General features: G+C 40.7%; 1 long non-coding RNA gene across 1 annotated transcript in view; it reads left to right on the plus strand.

Annotated features, from left to right (window-relative positions):
* LOC114232393 (uncharacterized) overlaps nt 1-14,822 on the plus strand; it is a 43,766-nt gene that overhangs the window by 21,541 nt on the left and 7,403 nt on the right. The window contains exon 2 of the long non-coding RNA XR_003618451.2: nt 5,629-5,745. This is a non-coding gene — a long non-coding RNA (uncharacterized LOC114232393). The remainder of the gene's footprint in view (nt 1-5,628; nt 5,746-14,822) is intronic.

A 14,822-nucleotide genomic window follows, 5' to 3' on the forward strand; every position in this document is an offset into this window, starting at 1 on the left:
GTCGATCATCATGCCAATACCATACCATCTTGATTACTATAACTGTAAGTCTCAATATCTGCTATATGGCTTCCCTACTTTAAGCTGCTAATATAATAATTATATTAATATATTTCTTAAAATTTGTATTTTTTAGAAGGAGGAAGGGAGAGAGAGAGAGAGAGAGAGAGAGAGAGAGAGAGAGAGAGAGAAGGAGAAAGAAATGTCAACTTGTTGTTCTACTCATTTATGCATTCATTGGTTGATTCTTGTATGTGCCCTGACTGGGGATCAAAACCCAACCATAGCCCTAGCTGGTTTGGCTCAATGAATAGAGCATCAGCCTGTGGACTGAAGGGTCCCAGGTTCAATTCCAGTCAAGGGCACATGCCCAGGTTGCTGGCTCAATCCCCAGCAAGGGGCATGCAGGAGGCAGCCAATCAATGATTCTCTCTTATCATTGATGTTTCTATCTCTTTCTTCCTCTCCCTTCCTCTCTAAAATCAATACAAATATAAAACAAAACAAAACAAAAACAAAACAAAAACACAACCATGGCATATTGGGATGATGCTCTAAACAACTGAGCTATCTGATCCGGGCTTTTAATATGGTTTTTAATACAAAAGAAACCTCAAAATGCTGTTATAAACTCCATCTGGACATGGATATCATTTGCTAATGCTTTGTTAATAATTTTGCATTTGTGTTTTTGTTTATGTGTAAGAATAACCTGTGATCTTTCTTTCTGATACTATCCCTGATTTTGATAACTAGCCCAATAAAGTGAGTTGGAGGAATTTTTCCCTTCCCCCCTATATTCTCTGGAATAGTTTTGTGATGGAGTTATACAATGCTTGGTAGAACTCACCTGTAAAAACATCTGTATTTTCAGCTCCAAGTATTTTGATCCATGAGGTCTTTGGAAGTGTATTTCTTATCTCACAAGTATATTAATTTGTTATTGATTTTTATCTTAATTTAGTGAATCTAAAATGTTATACAAGAAGTATTTAGATGTCAGATATGTCAAAATGTGGAAAAACTGGCAGGAGCTATTATAAAAAGTCACTAATTGTAAGACATATATCAATTTAGAAATTCTAAAAACTAAAAAAGAAAATTTTGTCTCAAGTTCTATAATATGTTGCAGTCAGAAACTATGTGTCTATGTTATATTAACTTATTCAAATATAGTACAACTTACTTTATTTCCTAATCTACCTAATAAAAGAGAAACATGCAAATTGATGGTACCTCCGCTACACCCACAAATCACGCCCACCAGCCAATCAGGAGTGAGTATGCAAATTAACCCAACCAAGATGGCTCTGGCCACAGAGCAAGCAGGAGGCTTGGGTTTCTCCGGCAATGGAGGAAGCCAAGCTTCCCGCCCGCCCTGGCCAGCCCTGGCCTCCGCTCAAGGCTACAAAGTTTCAATTATAGAAGATAAATAAATCCCAGATATCAGGGCCTCCCCTTGGATCCCCGGGGGGCATGGCCAGCCTGAAAACCACCCCAGACCCCTTGCTCAGGCTGCCCCATGCCCCAAGGGAACCCCCACCCTGATCCAGGACACCCTTCAGGGCAAACTAGCCGGCCCCCACCTGTGCACCAGACCTCTATCCTCCTAACTAATAAAAGAGTAATATGCAAATTGACCATCACTCCAACACACAAGATGGCTGCCCCCATGTGGTCAAAGATTGCTGCCCCCATGTGGACATAAGATGGCCACCACAAGATGGCCAGCAGGGGAGGGAAGTTGGAAGGGACCAGGCCTGCAAGGGAGGGCAGTTGTGGGTGATCAGGCCAGCAGGGGAGGACAGTTGGGAGGGACCAGGCCTACAATGGAGGGCAGTTGGGGGCGATCAAGCCTGCAGGGGAGGGCAGTTAGGGGTGACCAGGCCGCAGAGGAGGGAAGTTGGGGGCGACTGGGCCTGCAGGGAAGGGCAGTTGGAGGAGACCCAGGCCTTCAGGGGAGAGCAGTTGTGGGGGACCAGGCCTGCAGGGGAGGGCAGTTGTGGGGGACCAGGCCTGCAGGGGAGGGCAGTTAGGGGTGACCAGGCCTGCAGGGGACGGCAGTTAGGGGCAAACAGGCTGGCAGGGGAGTGGTTAGGGGGTGATCAGGCTGGCAGGCAGAAGCAGTTAGGGGCAATCAGGAAGGCTGGCAGGCGAGCAGTTGGGAGCCAGCAGTCCTGGATTGTGAGAGGGATGTCCGACTGCCTGTTTAGGCCCGGTCCTACCAGGATTGGGCCTAAACAGGCAGTCGGACATTCCTCGAGGGTTCCCAGATTGGAGAGGGTGCAGGCTGGGCTGAGGGACACCCCCCCATGCACCAATTTCGTGCACCAGGCCTCTAGTATGATCAATATTTGTATATGTTCCTTGAGTGTTTTTAAAAACATTTAATTCTCTACTTCTATATATCCCTTTTTAAATAGTGTTATTCACATAGTTTATATCTCTACTGGTTTTTGTCTACTTGATCTATTGATTATTTACAGAGGTGTTTTAAAACTCTACCTCTATGACATAAGATTTCCCAATTTTTCCTTGTAATTACATCTATTTTTATTTTATATATTTTGAGATTGTGTTAAGTACAGAAATGCTTAGGATTGTTATATTTTCCTGTTGAATTGAGCCCTTTATCAATATATTATAACTTTTCTTTTTATGTTTCTGTAATGCCTTTTGCCTTAAAGTTTTTGTTTTTAAATGAAACTGATATATCAATACCAGATTTCTTTGGTTATTTGTTTGGAATATATTTTTCCCTCTTTTTGCAGTTTACCTGTTTATGCCCTTATGTTTTAGATGTATCTCTTATAAATGACATATAGCTAGGATTTTAAAAATTCAGCATGATCATCTTAACTGTTCAGTTAGGAATTTTATTCATTAATATTTATTGTAATTACTGATATATTTAAATTCCTTTCTACTAATTTATTTCATGCTTTCTATTTGTCCTGCTTTTCTTAGTTTTTTTTTTTCTGTTCTAACTTCCTTTTATATTAATTGAATCTTTATTCCTTCTCATATTATTTTCCAACTTACTTTGGAAGTAATACATACTATTTCTATGATGCTTTTGATTGTCCTAAAATATTAATAATACATAAGCCATTTGACTAGGCAAAGTCTACAGCTAATATATACCCTCTTCACAAATGATACAAGAACCATACAGTACTTTTATTATAAATTGTATGCTTCAATTCTTCTCTTTCTTAGTTCTATCTCATTATTTTTAACCACACAAATTATATGTTGTTATTTTCCACAGCTAATGTTTGTTTAGACTTATCTCCATATTTACTATTTTCTTTGATAAACATTCCTCGCATCTCAGATATTTTTTTCCTGGGATCTTTTTTTCTTCCTAGAGATCATCCTATAAAAGTACCTCTAATGAGGGTCAATCATGGGGTTTTTGAAATGCCTTTATTTCATTATTATTTTTGAAAAATGCATTTAACTGATTTATAATTTCAAGTCAAGGTCTATTTTTTCCTAGCATTTAAAATATATTTTTCTACTGTCTTCTGGCTTACCCTATTTCTCTTGAGACGCCAACTACATTTCTTGGTTAATCCTCACCCAAGGATATTTTTCCATTGATTTTTAGGGAGAGTGGAAGAGAGAGGGAAAGACAGAGAAAAACATCCATGTCTGTAAACACATCGATTGGTTGCCTCCAGCATGAGCCCTGACCAGAGCCTGGGCTGGGGAGGAGCCTGCAGCCAAGGTACATGCCCTTGACTGGAATTCAACCTGAGACCCTTTGGTCCGCAGGCCAACATTCTATCTGCTGAGCCAAACTGGCTAGGGGGAGAAGCCAACTATATTTCTTTTTTTTTTTTAATTTCTTTTTTTTAAAATTTCTTTATTGATTATAGTGTTACATATGTGTCTTTATTCCCCCATTAGGCCCCCCCCCCAACCCTCCCTCATGCCCTCACTCCCTGTTGTCTGTGTCCATTGGTTAGGCTTATATGCTTGCATACAAATCCTTTGGTTAATCTCTTCCCCTTACCCCCACCCTCCCCTACCTTCCCTCTGAGGTTTAATGGTCTGATCGATGTTTTTCTGTCTCTGGATCTATTTTTGTTCATCAGTTTATGTTTTTCATTATATTCCATAAATGAGTGAGATCATGTGATATTTATCTTTCTCTGCCTGGCTTATTTCACTTAGCATAATGCTCTCCAGTTCCATCCATGCTGTTGCAAATGGTAAGAACTCCTTCTTTTTTACCGCAGCATAGTATTCCATTGTGTAGATGTACCCAAGTTTTTTAATCCACTCATCTGCTGATGGGCACTTAGGCTGTTTCCAAATCTTAGCTAAATAGATACTTTTCGAAAGAAGACAGAAGGAAGGCCAAGAGGCATATGAAAACATGCTCAAAGTCACTAATCATCCGAGAGATGCAAATCAAAATGACAATGAGGTACCATCTCACACCTGTCAAAATGGCTATCATCAACAAATCAATAAATGACAAGTGCTGGCGCGGATGTGGAGAAAAAGGAACCCTTGTGCACTGCTGGTGGGAATGCAGACTGGTGTAGCCACTGTGGAGAACAGTATGGAATTTCCTCAAAAAACTAAAAATGAACTCCCATTTGACCCAGTGATCCCACTTCTACAAATATATCCCAAGACACTAGAAACACCAATTAGAAAGGACAAATGCACCCTATGTTCATAGCAGCATAATTTACCATAGCCAACCATATTTCTAACTAGAGGCCTGGTACACGAAATTCGTGCATGGAGGTGTGTGTCCCTCAGCCCAGCCTGCACCCTCTCCAATCTGGGACATCCCTCTCACAATCCAGGACTAGGCAGAAGTTTCTGTTTGCTACCAGATTTTAATATTTGTGTGTTGACCTCATTGCCACCTCCAAGATACTCTGCCTTCAATTGTTTGTTTCGTCTTCTGTGTTTTATTCATAACTCATCTGTAAAACTGCCATATCCTGGTATAACATCTGTTGTGTACCTAGAGTGGGCCACTTTGCTAAGTATGGTCACATACATAATTCTGGAACAAGTGTACACTGAGTAACTGGGGTAGTTCATAGAGATAGAGATAACCAAACACCTGGATTCCAAGGGACTCACTACCTAAAAATCAAGCTGAGAGGGGAAAGGGCTTTCTATTTGATGATTTGTGTTCAGATTTTCAATATAAGTAATGACTTGACATGCTGGGTCCTGGGCCCAAAATGCAGTATTTGGAGAAGTTTTCTCATAATTTGTGTGTTTTTTTTAAAAAATTTTATTTACTGTGATTATTGTAATTGGAAAGATAAATGCATGCTGATTGTAGGAAAAATACATCTTTAAAGATAAAATAGAGATCATTTGTATGAGAAATTTTATATCCTGTATTTTCTCACTTAGCATTACAACATGAGAATTTTATCATATTAGTAAGTGCATCTCTAAATAGATTTTTGAATAATATATAGTGGACCCTTATAAATGCATAGTTATTAATTTAAAGTTGATTTATTTTAAAGTATTCTTCTTTTGACAAACATTTAGGTTATTACCACCCAAGTTTGATATAAAAACTTGTAGTTATACATCTCTTGTCAACATCTTAGTGTATATTTCTGATTATGTTTTTAGAGAGAAAAATCATGAAATACAATTGCTGAATCAATAAGAAATAAACACTTATGAGGCACCTGAGACACACTGAAAATCTGAACTCCAGAAATTTTGAACAAATGGACACACCCATCAGTAAGTTATGAGAATGATTCCTGATTCCTATCTACACTTGACATACTGAGTATTGTTATTTTTTTAAAAAAAAATCTTTGCCACTTTGACCATTAATTGCACTCAGATGTCGAGTGTGACTCCACACGGTTAGCATTAGAATAAAGGAATCGAGAAAAAATCAAGCGAGTGCAAAGGGTTAAAACAATGGTAACTAGTTTTAAGTTGTATTGGTCACTGGTGAAGATAAAGTGTTTTCATATGGTCACTGTTTATTGATCTGCCTTTCTGAATTGCCTATTTGTATCCATAATCTATCTTGGAGATACATTTTCCCTCTTGATTTGCTAGTGCTCTTTACATATTGAGGTGTTTAATAGCCTTTCAGGTACTATATATGATCTAAATATTTTTCCCAATATGTCATTTGCCTTGTATGACAAATGGGAGCCAGCAGTCCTGGATTGTGAGAGGGATGTCCGACTGCCTGTTTAGGCCCGGTCCTACCACTGGCATGTTTTTCTACTGGTTGTCTAAATAGATACTGTGGCTTATATTACTTTGTAATTTGATATTATTTTTTGAGAGAGAGGAGGAGGAGAAAATCTTATTAGATGGAAATAATGATGATTTTTTTGCCTCTTCTTCCCAATCCTTAAGTTTCTAAATAATGATGAACAATAGGAATGAAAGAGGCATCCTAGCTTGGTCTGTGAAAAGTATCAACCAAAACAATGTAGACTATCAATTCTCTATTTTAAGTGCACATCCCTTGTGATGTTTTTATAATATTATATGTTTGGTTTCCACTGATCACCATTTGATCTCTAATATTTCAAGCATTTCTTATATTCTCAACATTTCCTTTTACCTTTCTGTCTCTAAATAAATGATGTACTTATCCCTAGTGGTTTAAAAAACATAAACTTAGATTTATAAATTTCTTTAGTGACTCCTTTAATGTTTCTAGTAAGACTTGAGTTCATCCTATTGTTCTGTAATTATCAATGTCAAAAATTAATTCAGTTATGTACGATTAGGAAATTATCTCTCCTTTCCCTTTCCTGAAATAATTTCTAAATTTTAAAAAATATAACCTGGATTTCAGGCCAGATGGTAATGGTGATGAAGATAATAATTGATAATACTTTGTTTTCCAAAGAACATTTTGTATTTTTTGTGTAATTTTGGAATCATATTTACAACTCTATAGACTTAATTTGATGTTTATATTAGGAATTCCCTATATTGATTTCTGTGTTTGTTTTCCCATTGGGTTCCCTATGTCTTACATACTCTGTTCAGAAAGATTGAGAAGGTAGTCTTCTTTCTATGTTCTTCATATATGCGAATATGATCTTGTTGCTTTTTCACATGAAATCTACTCGCATGGGGTTAGTTAGCATTCTTAGTTCACCACTGCACACCCAACTTGGTGTCCATGCTGCACTGTCCTTTGGTACATACTACCACGATTACAAAGCCTGAGGACAGCTTCTACTCTGTTTATATATATTTTTACTCTTAATACTTGAAAGTTTGTAGGACTTTTTTTAATGCTTGAAATTTAATTCACAAGTACATGTTCAAAAGTATGTCTCCTTCCTCTCTCCCCCCAGCCCCAAATACTTAGTAAGCTTGTAAGCTTTTGTGAAATTTCAGTTCATTGTAGATATTCTCTTCATTTTATAAATTCTTCATATGCATAATGTTGTTTCTCTCTCTCTCTCTCTTTTAATATCTATTGGATCTTTGACTTGCACTCAGGAAGGAACCTCAAGTTTGTCTTCTAAATTATGAATTGAGTTTTCTGTTTTGCCAGTTGGGATCTTTTGTGCCTTAATAAAGATTTTAATTCTGCTATTTCATTTTAGTATCTTTGCAACTTTTTCTTATTCCCTCATCTCTGCATCCATGCTTAATTCTTACCTACATTCTTTTTATCATAGTTTTTGTCTTCATTTCATTTTCATGCTCTTGGGTTTCATGTAGTGATGTTTTATGGTTATTATTAAGAACACAAAGCAAACACGTGTTAAATTTTCTTTGGTTTTCCATAGAAGATGCTTTTCATTAGTATGCCTTTTCTCTACATCTTGAAAGATTCCTCCCTTTGTTTCCTGTGGCTGTACGGTTTAATAGACTCCCTCCTGGATTCTTTTTCATTGCTCATCTTGAACAGGAAGCAAGACTAGGAGATCTGTATTCTCGTCATCCCCTTCCTGTCCATGGACTACATGGCATTTTCTTGTTCTTCCAGGGGCCGGCAGACAGTTAGTTGGTTTAGACCAGGGGTCCTCAAACTTTTTAAACAGGGGGCCAGTTCACTGTCCCTCAGACCGTTGGAGGGCCAGACTATAGTTTAAAAAAAAACTATGAACAAATTCCTATGCACACTGTACATATCTTATTTTGAAGTAAAAAAAACAAAAGGGCAAAAACACCCGCATGTGGCCCCTGGGCCGTAGTTTGAGGACGCCTGGTTTAGACCTTCTGGGCCAAGGAAAGTTGACCTTTTCCTCATCTAAACACAGAGAGAAGCATGTTTTTGTGGATACTTTTAAGAGTGGTCCTTCTTTCTGTCCTTTAAAAAAAACTATTCATGAAAAATTCAATTCTAAAATACATGGCTCTTCTCCTTCCCCTCTCTTTCTACTCAATTTTTTAAACATATTTTTTTATTGGTTTCAGAGATGAAGGGAGAGAGAAAGAGAGATATAAACATCAATAATGAGAGAGAATCATTGATCGGCCACCTCCTGCATACCCTCTACTGGGGATCAAGCCCACAACCCCGGCATGTGGCCTGACTGGGAATCAAACCAGTGACCTGTTGGTTCATGGGTCAACACTCAACCACTGAGTCACACTGGCCAGGCTTTACTCAATTATTTTTTCACTTCAAAATGTATTGCATTTTTGGTCATTGAAGCCCCTGTATAAATGTGGAGACTTACACTGGACCTACTCTGGCATTCTCATCTGCAATGGCAGGAGAAGGCAGTTTGTATGTCTTCTTGATTTATAAAGTGATATTTTGGACTATTATAAACATTTATAAAGTTTTATATTTTATTTATCTCCTTGGCATGCTTGGTACTATCATAATTAATCATAATTAATGCAAAAGAAAAAACTTTTAGAAGAATGTCTCATGGAGTCAGCCATGCAGGGCATTCTTTAAAGCTTGCTATGTCCTTAGAATCCATTTTTGTTATTTGTAGTTCCATATTTACTCAGATATTCATTCTGGAAATCTTATGTAGAATATGACTTTATCTTGAAAGGACAATGAGATATACAGAGAAGCTTGATAAATATTTTTTAAAAAATCATTACTGCTTCCTTAGGGGACACAGGAATTGATAAGTGGCAGTCTTTACTGCCCTGTTAATTAAGAGCAATGCAGATAGAACCTCTCTGACACAAGGCATCATGCTTTCTTAAAGCGAAAGTGAGAATAGTAGTGTCTTGTTTAGTCTGCAGGTCATTGACACACCCAGAGAACATGCTTATCGTTTGGTTTAGAGCTGAAATAGTTCTTGATCGTTGAAAGCCTCCTAACCACCCTGAAGGCAGTGCTTTAGGGAGATGATGTGAACTGATTTTGAGCCTGGGCCCTGAAGTCATTTATTTTTCCGAAATTAGCAGTTCTCTCTGAAGCACTTTGCACAATGCTGGCCCATCACAGGTGCCCAATAGCTAGATGCTGTGGTGACAGTCAGGTTTGTGGTTCATCAGGATTGCTGGCTCCCACCTTTGGGCACATGGAAGGGTGGCATTGTCTGGCCCACTTTTAGGCACAGTGGGCCTTATGATGGGTGACACTTCTGGGTCAAAGGTTTCATTGTTGACTAGGATCCTCCCAAGCTCTGCTCTAGCTCTTCACAGAAACTGGCCGTGTTCAGGAAGGCTGCTGCTCCATCAGCCAGGGGGACAAAGAGCCCCTGTTGATGTGCAGTGGACACAAGGCATGAGTAGAATAAAAGCTTCACTGGCTTACTCCTCAGAGGTCAGTTATCTGGTTCTGTGGCACGTGCCTGTTCTGACTGCTGCATGATGTTGTACATTTCACCAACTCAGTGTCTATACAGAAGGGAGCCCAGATTTCCTTATAGGAAATAGATGTCTAGTTATGCTGTCAATCAGTGTGATAGGCAGAAGGGCCTCCTAAAGAAGTTTTCCACTAATTCTTGGAACTTAAACTACATCAGTTACAGGTGAGACCCAGCGGGGGCCTTTACCGGTAAATCCTTTTGACTTGAGCTCAATCCTATCTCAGCACACCACTTCATAACAGCCCCAACTTGTATTTATTTATTTGTTTATTTGTTTATGTTTCCTTGGTATCCTATGTTTTCTTTTAGCACTGGTAATAACAACATTGACATTAATAACTAGAGGCCCGGTGCACGAAATTCGTGCACAGAGGGGGGTTGTCCCTCAGCCCAGCCTGTACCCTATCCAATCTGGGACCCCTAGAGGGATGTCCGACTGCCTGTTTAGGCCCGATCCCACTGGGCAGTTGGAGGTGATCAACCAAACAATAACCCTGTCCTGCGTCGAATGGGAAGTCTTCTTATATTGTTTTAACCTTAGAGTTTTGTGCTTACCCCTGTGTTTTTTCTCTCCTTTTCCTTAACTAAATATTTTGAAGTAGAGACTGTTGGTTTGTGTAAGAGAATAAATTTTAGGCAACATAGCCATGCACCTCTGTAGGACACTAGCCTCAGCTTCTGTAGATAGGAACACTCAGTGGCCATCATGGCCCATCTCAAAGCTTTCCCTGTCCTGATCCTCTTGACTGTATAGAACTGGACTACTGCCTTTCAGAAGGAGTTAGTACCAGGCCCACTTATACACCAAGACTGACTTGCTTGACCCCACCTGCCCACAGATAGACTGCCTCCTGGCTGAGTCAGCACTAGCCATGGTCTGTGCCTTTGTCACATCCCAAAGTACAGACTTTTGCCCCTATCTCAATACTGTCTCTCCTCACCCTTGCTTCCCGCCATTGCTCTCACAATAAAGCCTTAGCACATGAGCTTTGTTTCCAGCTCTGGCAAGCTGAGACAGAACTTACTAAGACCAAGGAAAAACAAAAAGGAACACTTACTTAAGGCACACAATTGGTAAGTAATTTCAAAAGGCATATTTTTGATGGTATAATAACTACATTCTAATGCCTAAAAGGCTATACACTTCCCATGCCTGGAACTTTCTCCTGCCAATCTCTGGCTGTTCTCCAAATGGGGTCATGTCATTTTCACCTTTTGGGAGCCACTTGTCATGTGTCTGGACCTTTTTTTCCAGTTGACTTTCTTTGAATGCCAATAAATATCTGAGTTTCAAGTAGGAAGGCAAGCAACTCTTAACAATAAGTATCTAAGATAGTCATGAGCATAAATAAATATATTTCCTCATCCAAGTATTAATGTATGCATACAATAATTATTATTTACCAAATGATTATGTGGCAAACAGGATGCTGTATATCCTTTTCACAATGAGAATCCATTTAAAGTTTAAATGCAGGGACGTTCCATGTTGAGATGTTTGTAGGAAGACAATGTTGGCAGCAGCTGTGCAGGTAATAAAAGAAGGTAGTGACATTGCAGACCGAATGACTAGCTAAGAGGTCATTGCAGAGGCACAAATAAAAGATGAAGGCTTGTCATCAAGCAGTAGAAGTTGAGGTGAAAAAGAAAGAGCAAAAGCATAAATTGACCTGTAATAATCAGCAGGACATGGGGGCCATTTGAAGGAAGAAGTACCTTTCTGAGCATGCTCATCCCCAATATGTCAATCCATCTTGCATGGTTGCTGAGGTTAGAAGGACCCAGGGCAACGATGAAGGTGAGGCACCTATTTGGACTGTGGTGTCTTCAAGGAAACAGCTATAAGGTTGGACTTTAGAGAAAATACTTTCATCAGCAGAGTGAAGAGAAGGAGTTTTGGGCACTGGGCAACTCAGAAAATGAAGGGCCCAACTAAGGTATAGCGAGATGCTCCACTGACGTCTGTGGAGGGGATTTTCATTCTTTCACGTGGCAGCTTTCTCTTCTCTGGTCTCTTTGGGCCACTCTGGTTGTTCCCATCAAATTCTGTACTGAACTGCAGTGATGAGTCTATATTATCTTATATCCTTCCTGCCCTCAGTGTGTCTTCTGTATCATTCTGCTGAGCATCATGCAGAGCAGGCAGTCAGTCATCGGAGAAAAAAGCACTCTTTTCTGCCTGCTTGCTTTTGCTTCTGCTGATCCATCTTCCTGGAATGCGGTCTTTCTACAGTGCAATTCCAGCTCAACATTGTGATCTAACTCACCATCATCTTCCCCAGGAACTCTTCATTGGAATTATTGGCCCCACCAAGAGCATTTCTCTGTGCTCTGTCATTCCCAACCACACTGTAAGATCTCAGAAGGATAAAGCCTGGTCTTATTTATGTCTGTGTCTCCAGCACACACCCAGTGCCCATTTAGCACATAAGTGGGGCTCAGTGAAGGGTGAACTAAATTGAAGAATCAGATAAATGACCCTTAGCCAAATTGATTCCTATGGCAGATTGCAAAATATGACCACAGATTTCTTCCATTTGGGCATGCATGCCCCATTGTAATGTCATTTGGCCAATCTCTTCATCAAGAAGTAGGGTCTATTTCTGCACCCTTGGACTCTTGGTTGGCTTGTGAACTTCTCTGACCAATGTAATGCAATGGAAGTGACATAATGCAACTTCTGGGGCTATGCCCTCAGTGGCCTTTCAGCTTCTGTGTTCACCCCCTTGCATACTACCCTGAAACCCCCATGTAAGGAAGCTGGTCTAGCCCACTGTTGAATGAGCCACCATGTGAAGGAGAACTGAGGCAGCCCAGCCAACAGCCATTGCCAACTGACAGTCAGCTCAGCCAGCTCTCTAGCTAGACACAGCCATTTGAGTGAGCCAAGGCAGGGCCAGTAGAGGGACCACCTACTTTGTGAAAAATAATAAATCATTGCAAGCTGCTAAGTTTTGGATATAGTTTGTTATGTAGCAAAACCTAGCTAAGTTGTCTTGAATCTGTAGAGCAGAATGATGCAGATGAGTTGATGAAATGGGCCATCTGAGCTCATAGAAATAGTGGAAAGATGACATCACTGACATTCTGGTGGGTTCTCTCCCACAAACTGATGCTCACAGCTCATCAGAAGCTTAAGTGGACCAGAAACATGCAGTTTGGAGCCCTGTGTCTCCCAGAATGATGGTGGGCTGTAGGTGAGACACACTAAACAGGACCATAATGATTATTGCTGACGATCACTGGGGAACACAGCAGAACAGTCTGTGATGATGAACTCAGCACTCTGGCACTCTGTGGTCTAAATGGATCTTGACTGCAGAGCTTCCCATCAACCAGGTGGTTCAGGGAGGTAACCACCAGCTAGACAAGTAAACACCCCCAGCCTGTCCTGTTCTTATTCTCAGAGTTAGAGGCTGTGGATGCTGCACGTGTGTGGGTGAATAGCATTGCAGGCTGACTTCTTTAACCAGAGGAGCTGAAAGAGGAAGGAGTGATTCTCAGCTCTTTTCCATCAGCCCGTCATGGAGAATGCCCTTTCTGAGCTGGGTTCAGGCAGTCCCAGGGGAGACCTCTGGTTCTCTACTCTCAGAAGCAATTCACGTTTTTAAAGCTACTAAATGAACTGATTAAATTAACAGTGCCTGGAAATTATGAGGCAGTTCATTTCCATTCAGCAAACACTTACGGAGTACCTACAATACTCCAGGCATGGTTTTCAGTTCCACAGGCCAAAGGATGAATGAGGCCCTCAAGGAGTTCAAGCCCTATTAGAGGAGAACTAATTTGTTCTGCTCAGTTAGTCCCATTGCATTAAAAATGTAGATACATATGTGTATGTTTAAAATATATCTAAGCGTGGGCCTAGAAAGGGCTTTCTTAGTTTGGCCATTTCCAGAATAGTTTTAGATATGGACCCATGGCTGCACCTGACTCAAGCCTGAGGCTTGAGAAGAGTCCAGTGTGATGAGCTAAATAAGCAGGGCAAAGGTCAGAAATCATAGGAAATTACATGGACTTGAGACTCAAGGTTAAGGGAAAGCCCAGCTCTGAACCACCCTGGTTGAGGCTAGTGAGGAGGGCATGGAGGGTTTAGAGGGCAAAAGTGCTGACCTGGGTCATTTTATTTCCTAAGAATGATTATTTTAAAAAGAAAGGCATTTACTGTTTCCTTGTGCTGTTTGGATATGGTACCGAGCTGAAATGTTCTAGAGCAGTGGTCGGCAAACTCATTAGTCAACAGAGCCAAATATCACCAGTACAACGATTGAAATTTCTTTTGAGAGCCAAATTTTTTAAACTTAAACTTCTTCTAACGCCACTTCTTCAAAATAGACTCGCCCAGGCCGTGGTATTTTGTGGAAGAGCCACACTGAAGGGGCCAAAGAGCCGCATGTGGCTCGCGAGCCGAAGTTTGCTGACCACTGCTCTACAGCAACCCATTTCCTAAGCAGACTTTCCCAGATTTCATTAGAGAGGGGACGCCCCCAGCTCTGTGTCTGCTATCTGGTACCAGGGCACTAGGCATATTGGATTAGGGCCCAGAGTTCATCAGAGAGGAGAAGCCCATGGCTGAAGAATGGAAGGGAGGCCCATGCTTTGGGTCGTGTCCACTGGATCTGTGAAGAAATTATTCAGGTTGGAAAAGATTGTTAACTTTGGAAAACCTTGCTAGGAGTAGGGGCTTGAATATTCTCCTTCTACTGGGGGCTGTCTGGTTACACCGTGACAGTGGCCTTGCTGGACAGGGCAGCTGGGGTACTGGTCCTGGTGGCCTCTTTCTCCCATCAATGGTCAGAGTTCTCTTTCCCAGCTGAGCACCTGTCAAGATGTGGTAGTCAGGTGACCCCGCCGTTGTTGGCTGCTCTCTCTGTGTGTCCGAGGAGCAATGGGCTAGTCTCCACTGTGCCAGGAGTCCTGTCCTCAGGGTGCCTTGCTTCCTTTGGTAGTACTGGCTCACTCCTACCTGAGTTGTTATCTTTTCTAATTCCTTATTGTGTCCATTTTCTGGGGAAGCTGTTAACAATGTACCATTAACTG

The sequence above is a fragment of the Eptesicus fuscus genome, chromosome 8 (assembly GCF_027574615.1).
Source record: "Eptesicus fuscus isolate TK198812 chromosome 8, DD_ASM_mEF_20220401, whole genome shotgun sequence".
NCBI classification, from domain to species: domain Eukaryota; kingdom Metazoa; phylum Chordata; class Mammalia; order Chiroptera; family Vespertilionidae; genus Eptesicus; species Eptesicus fuscus.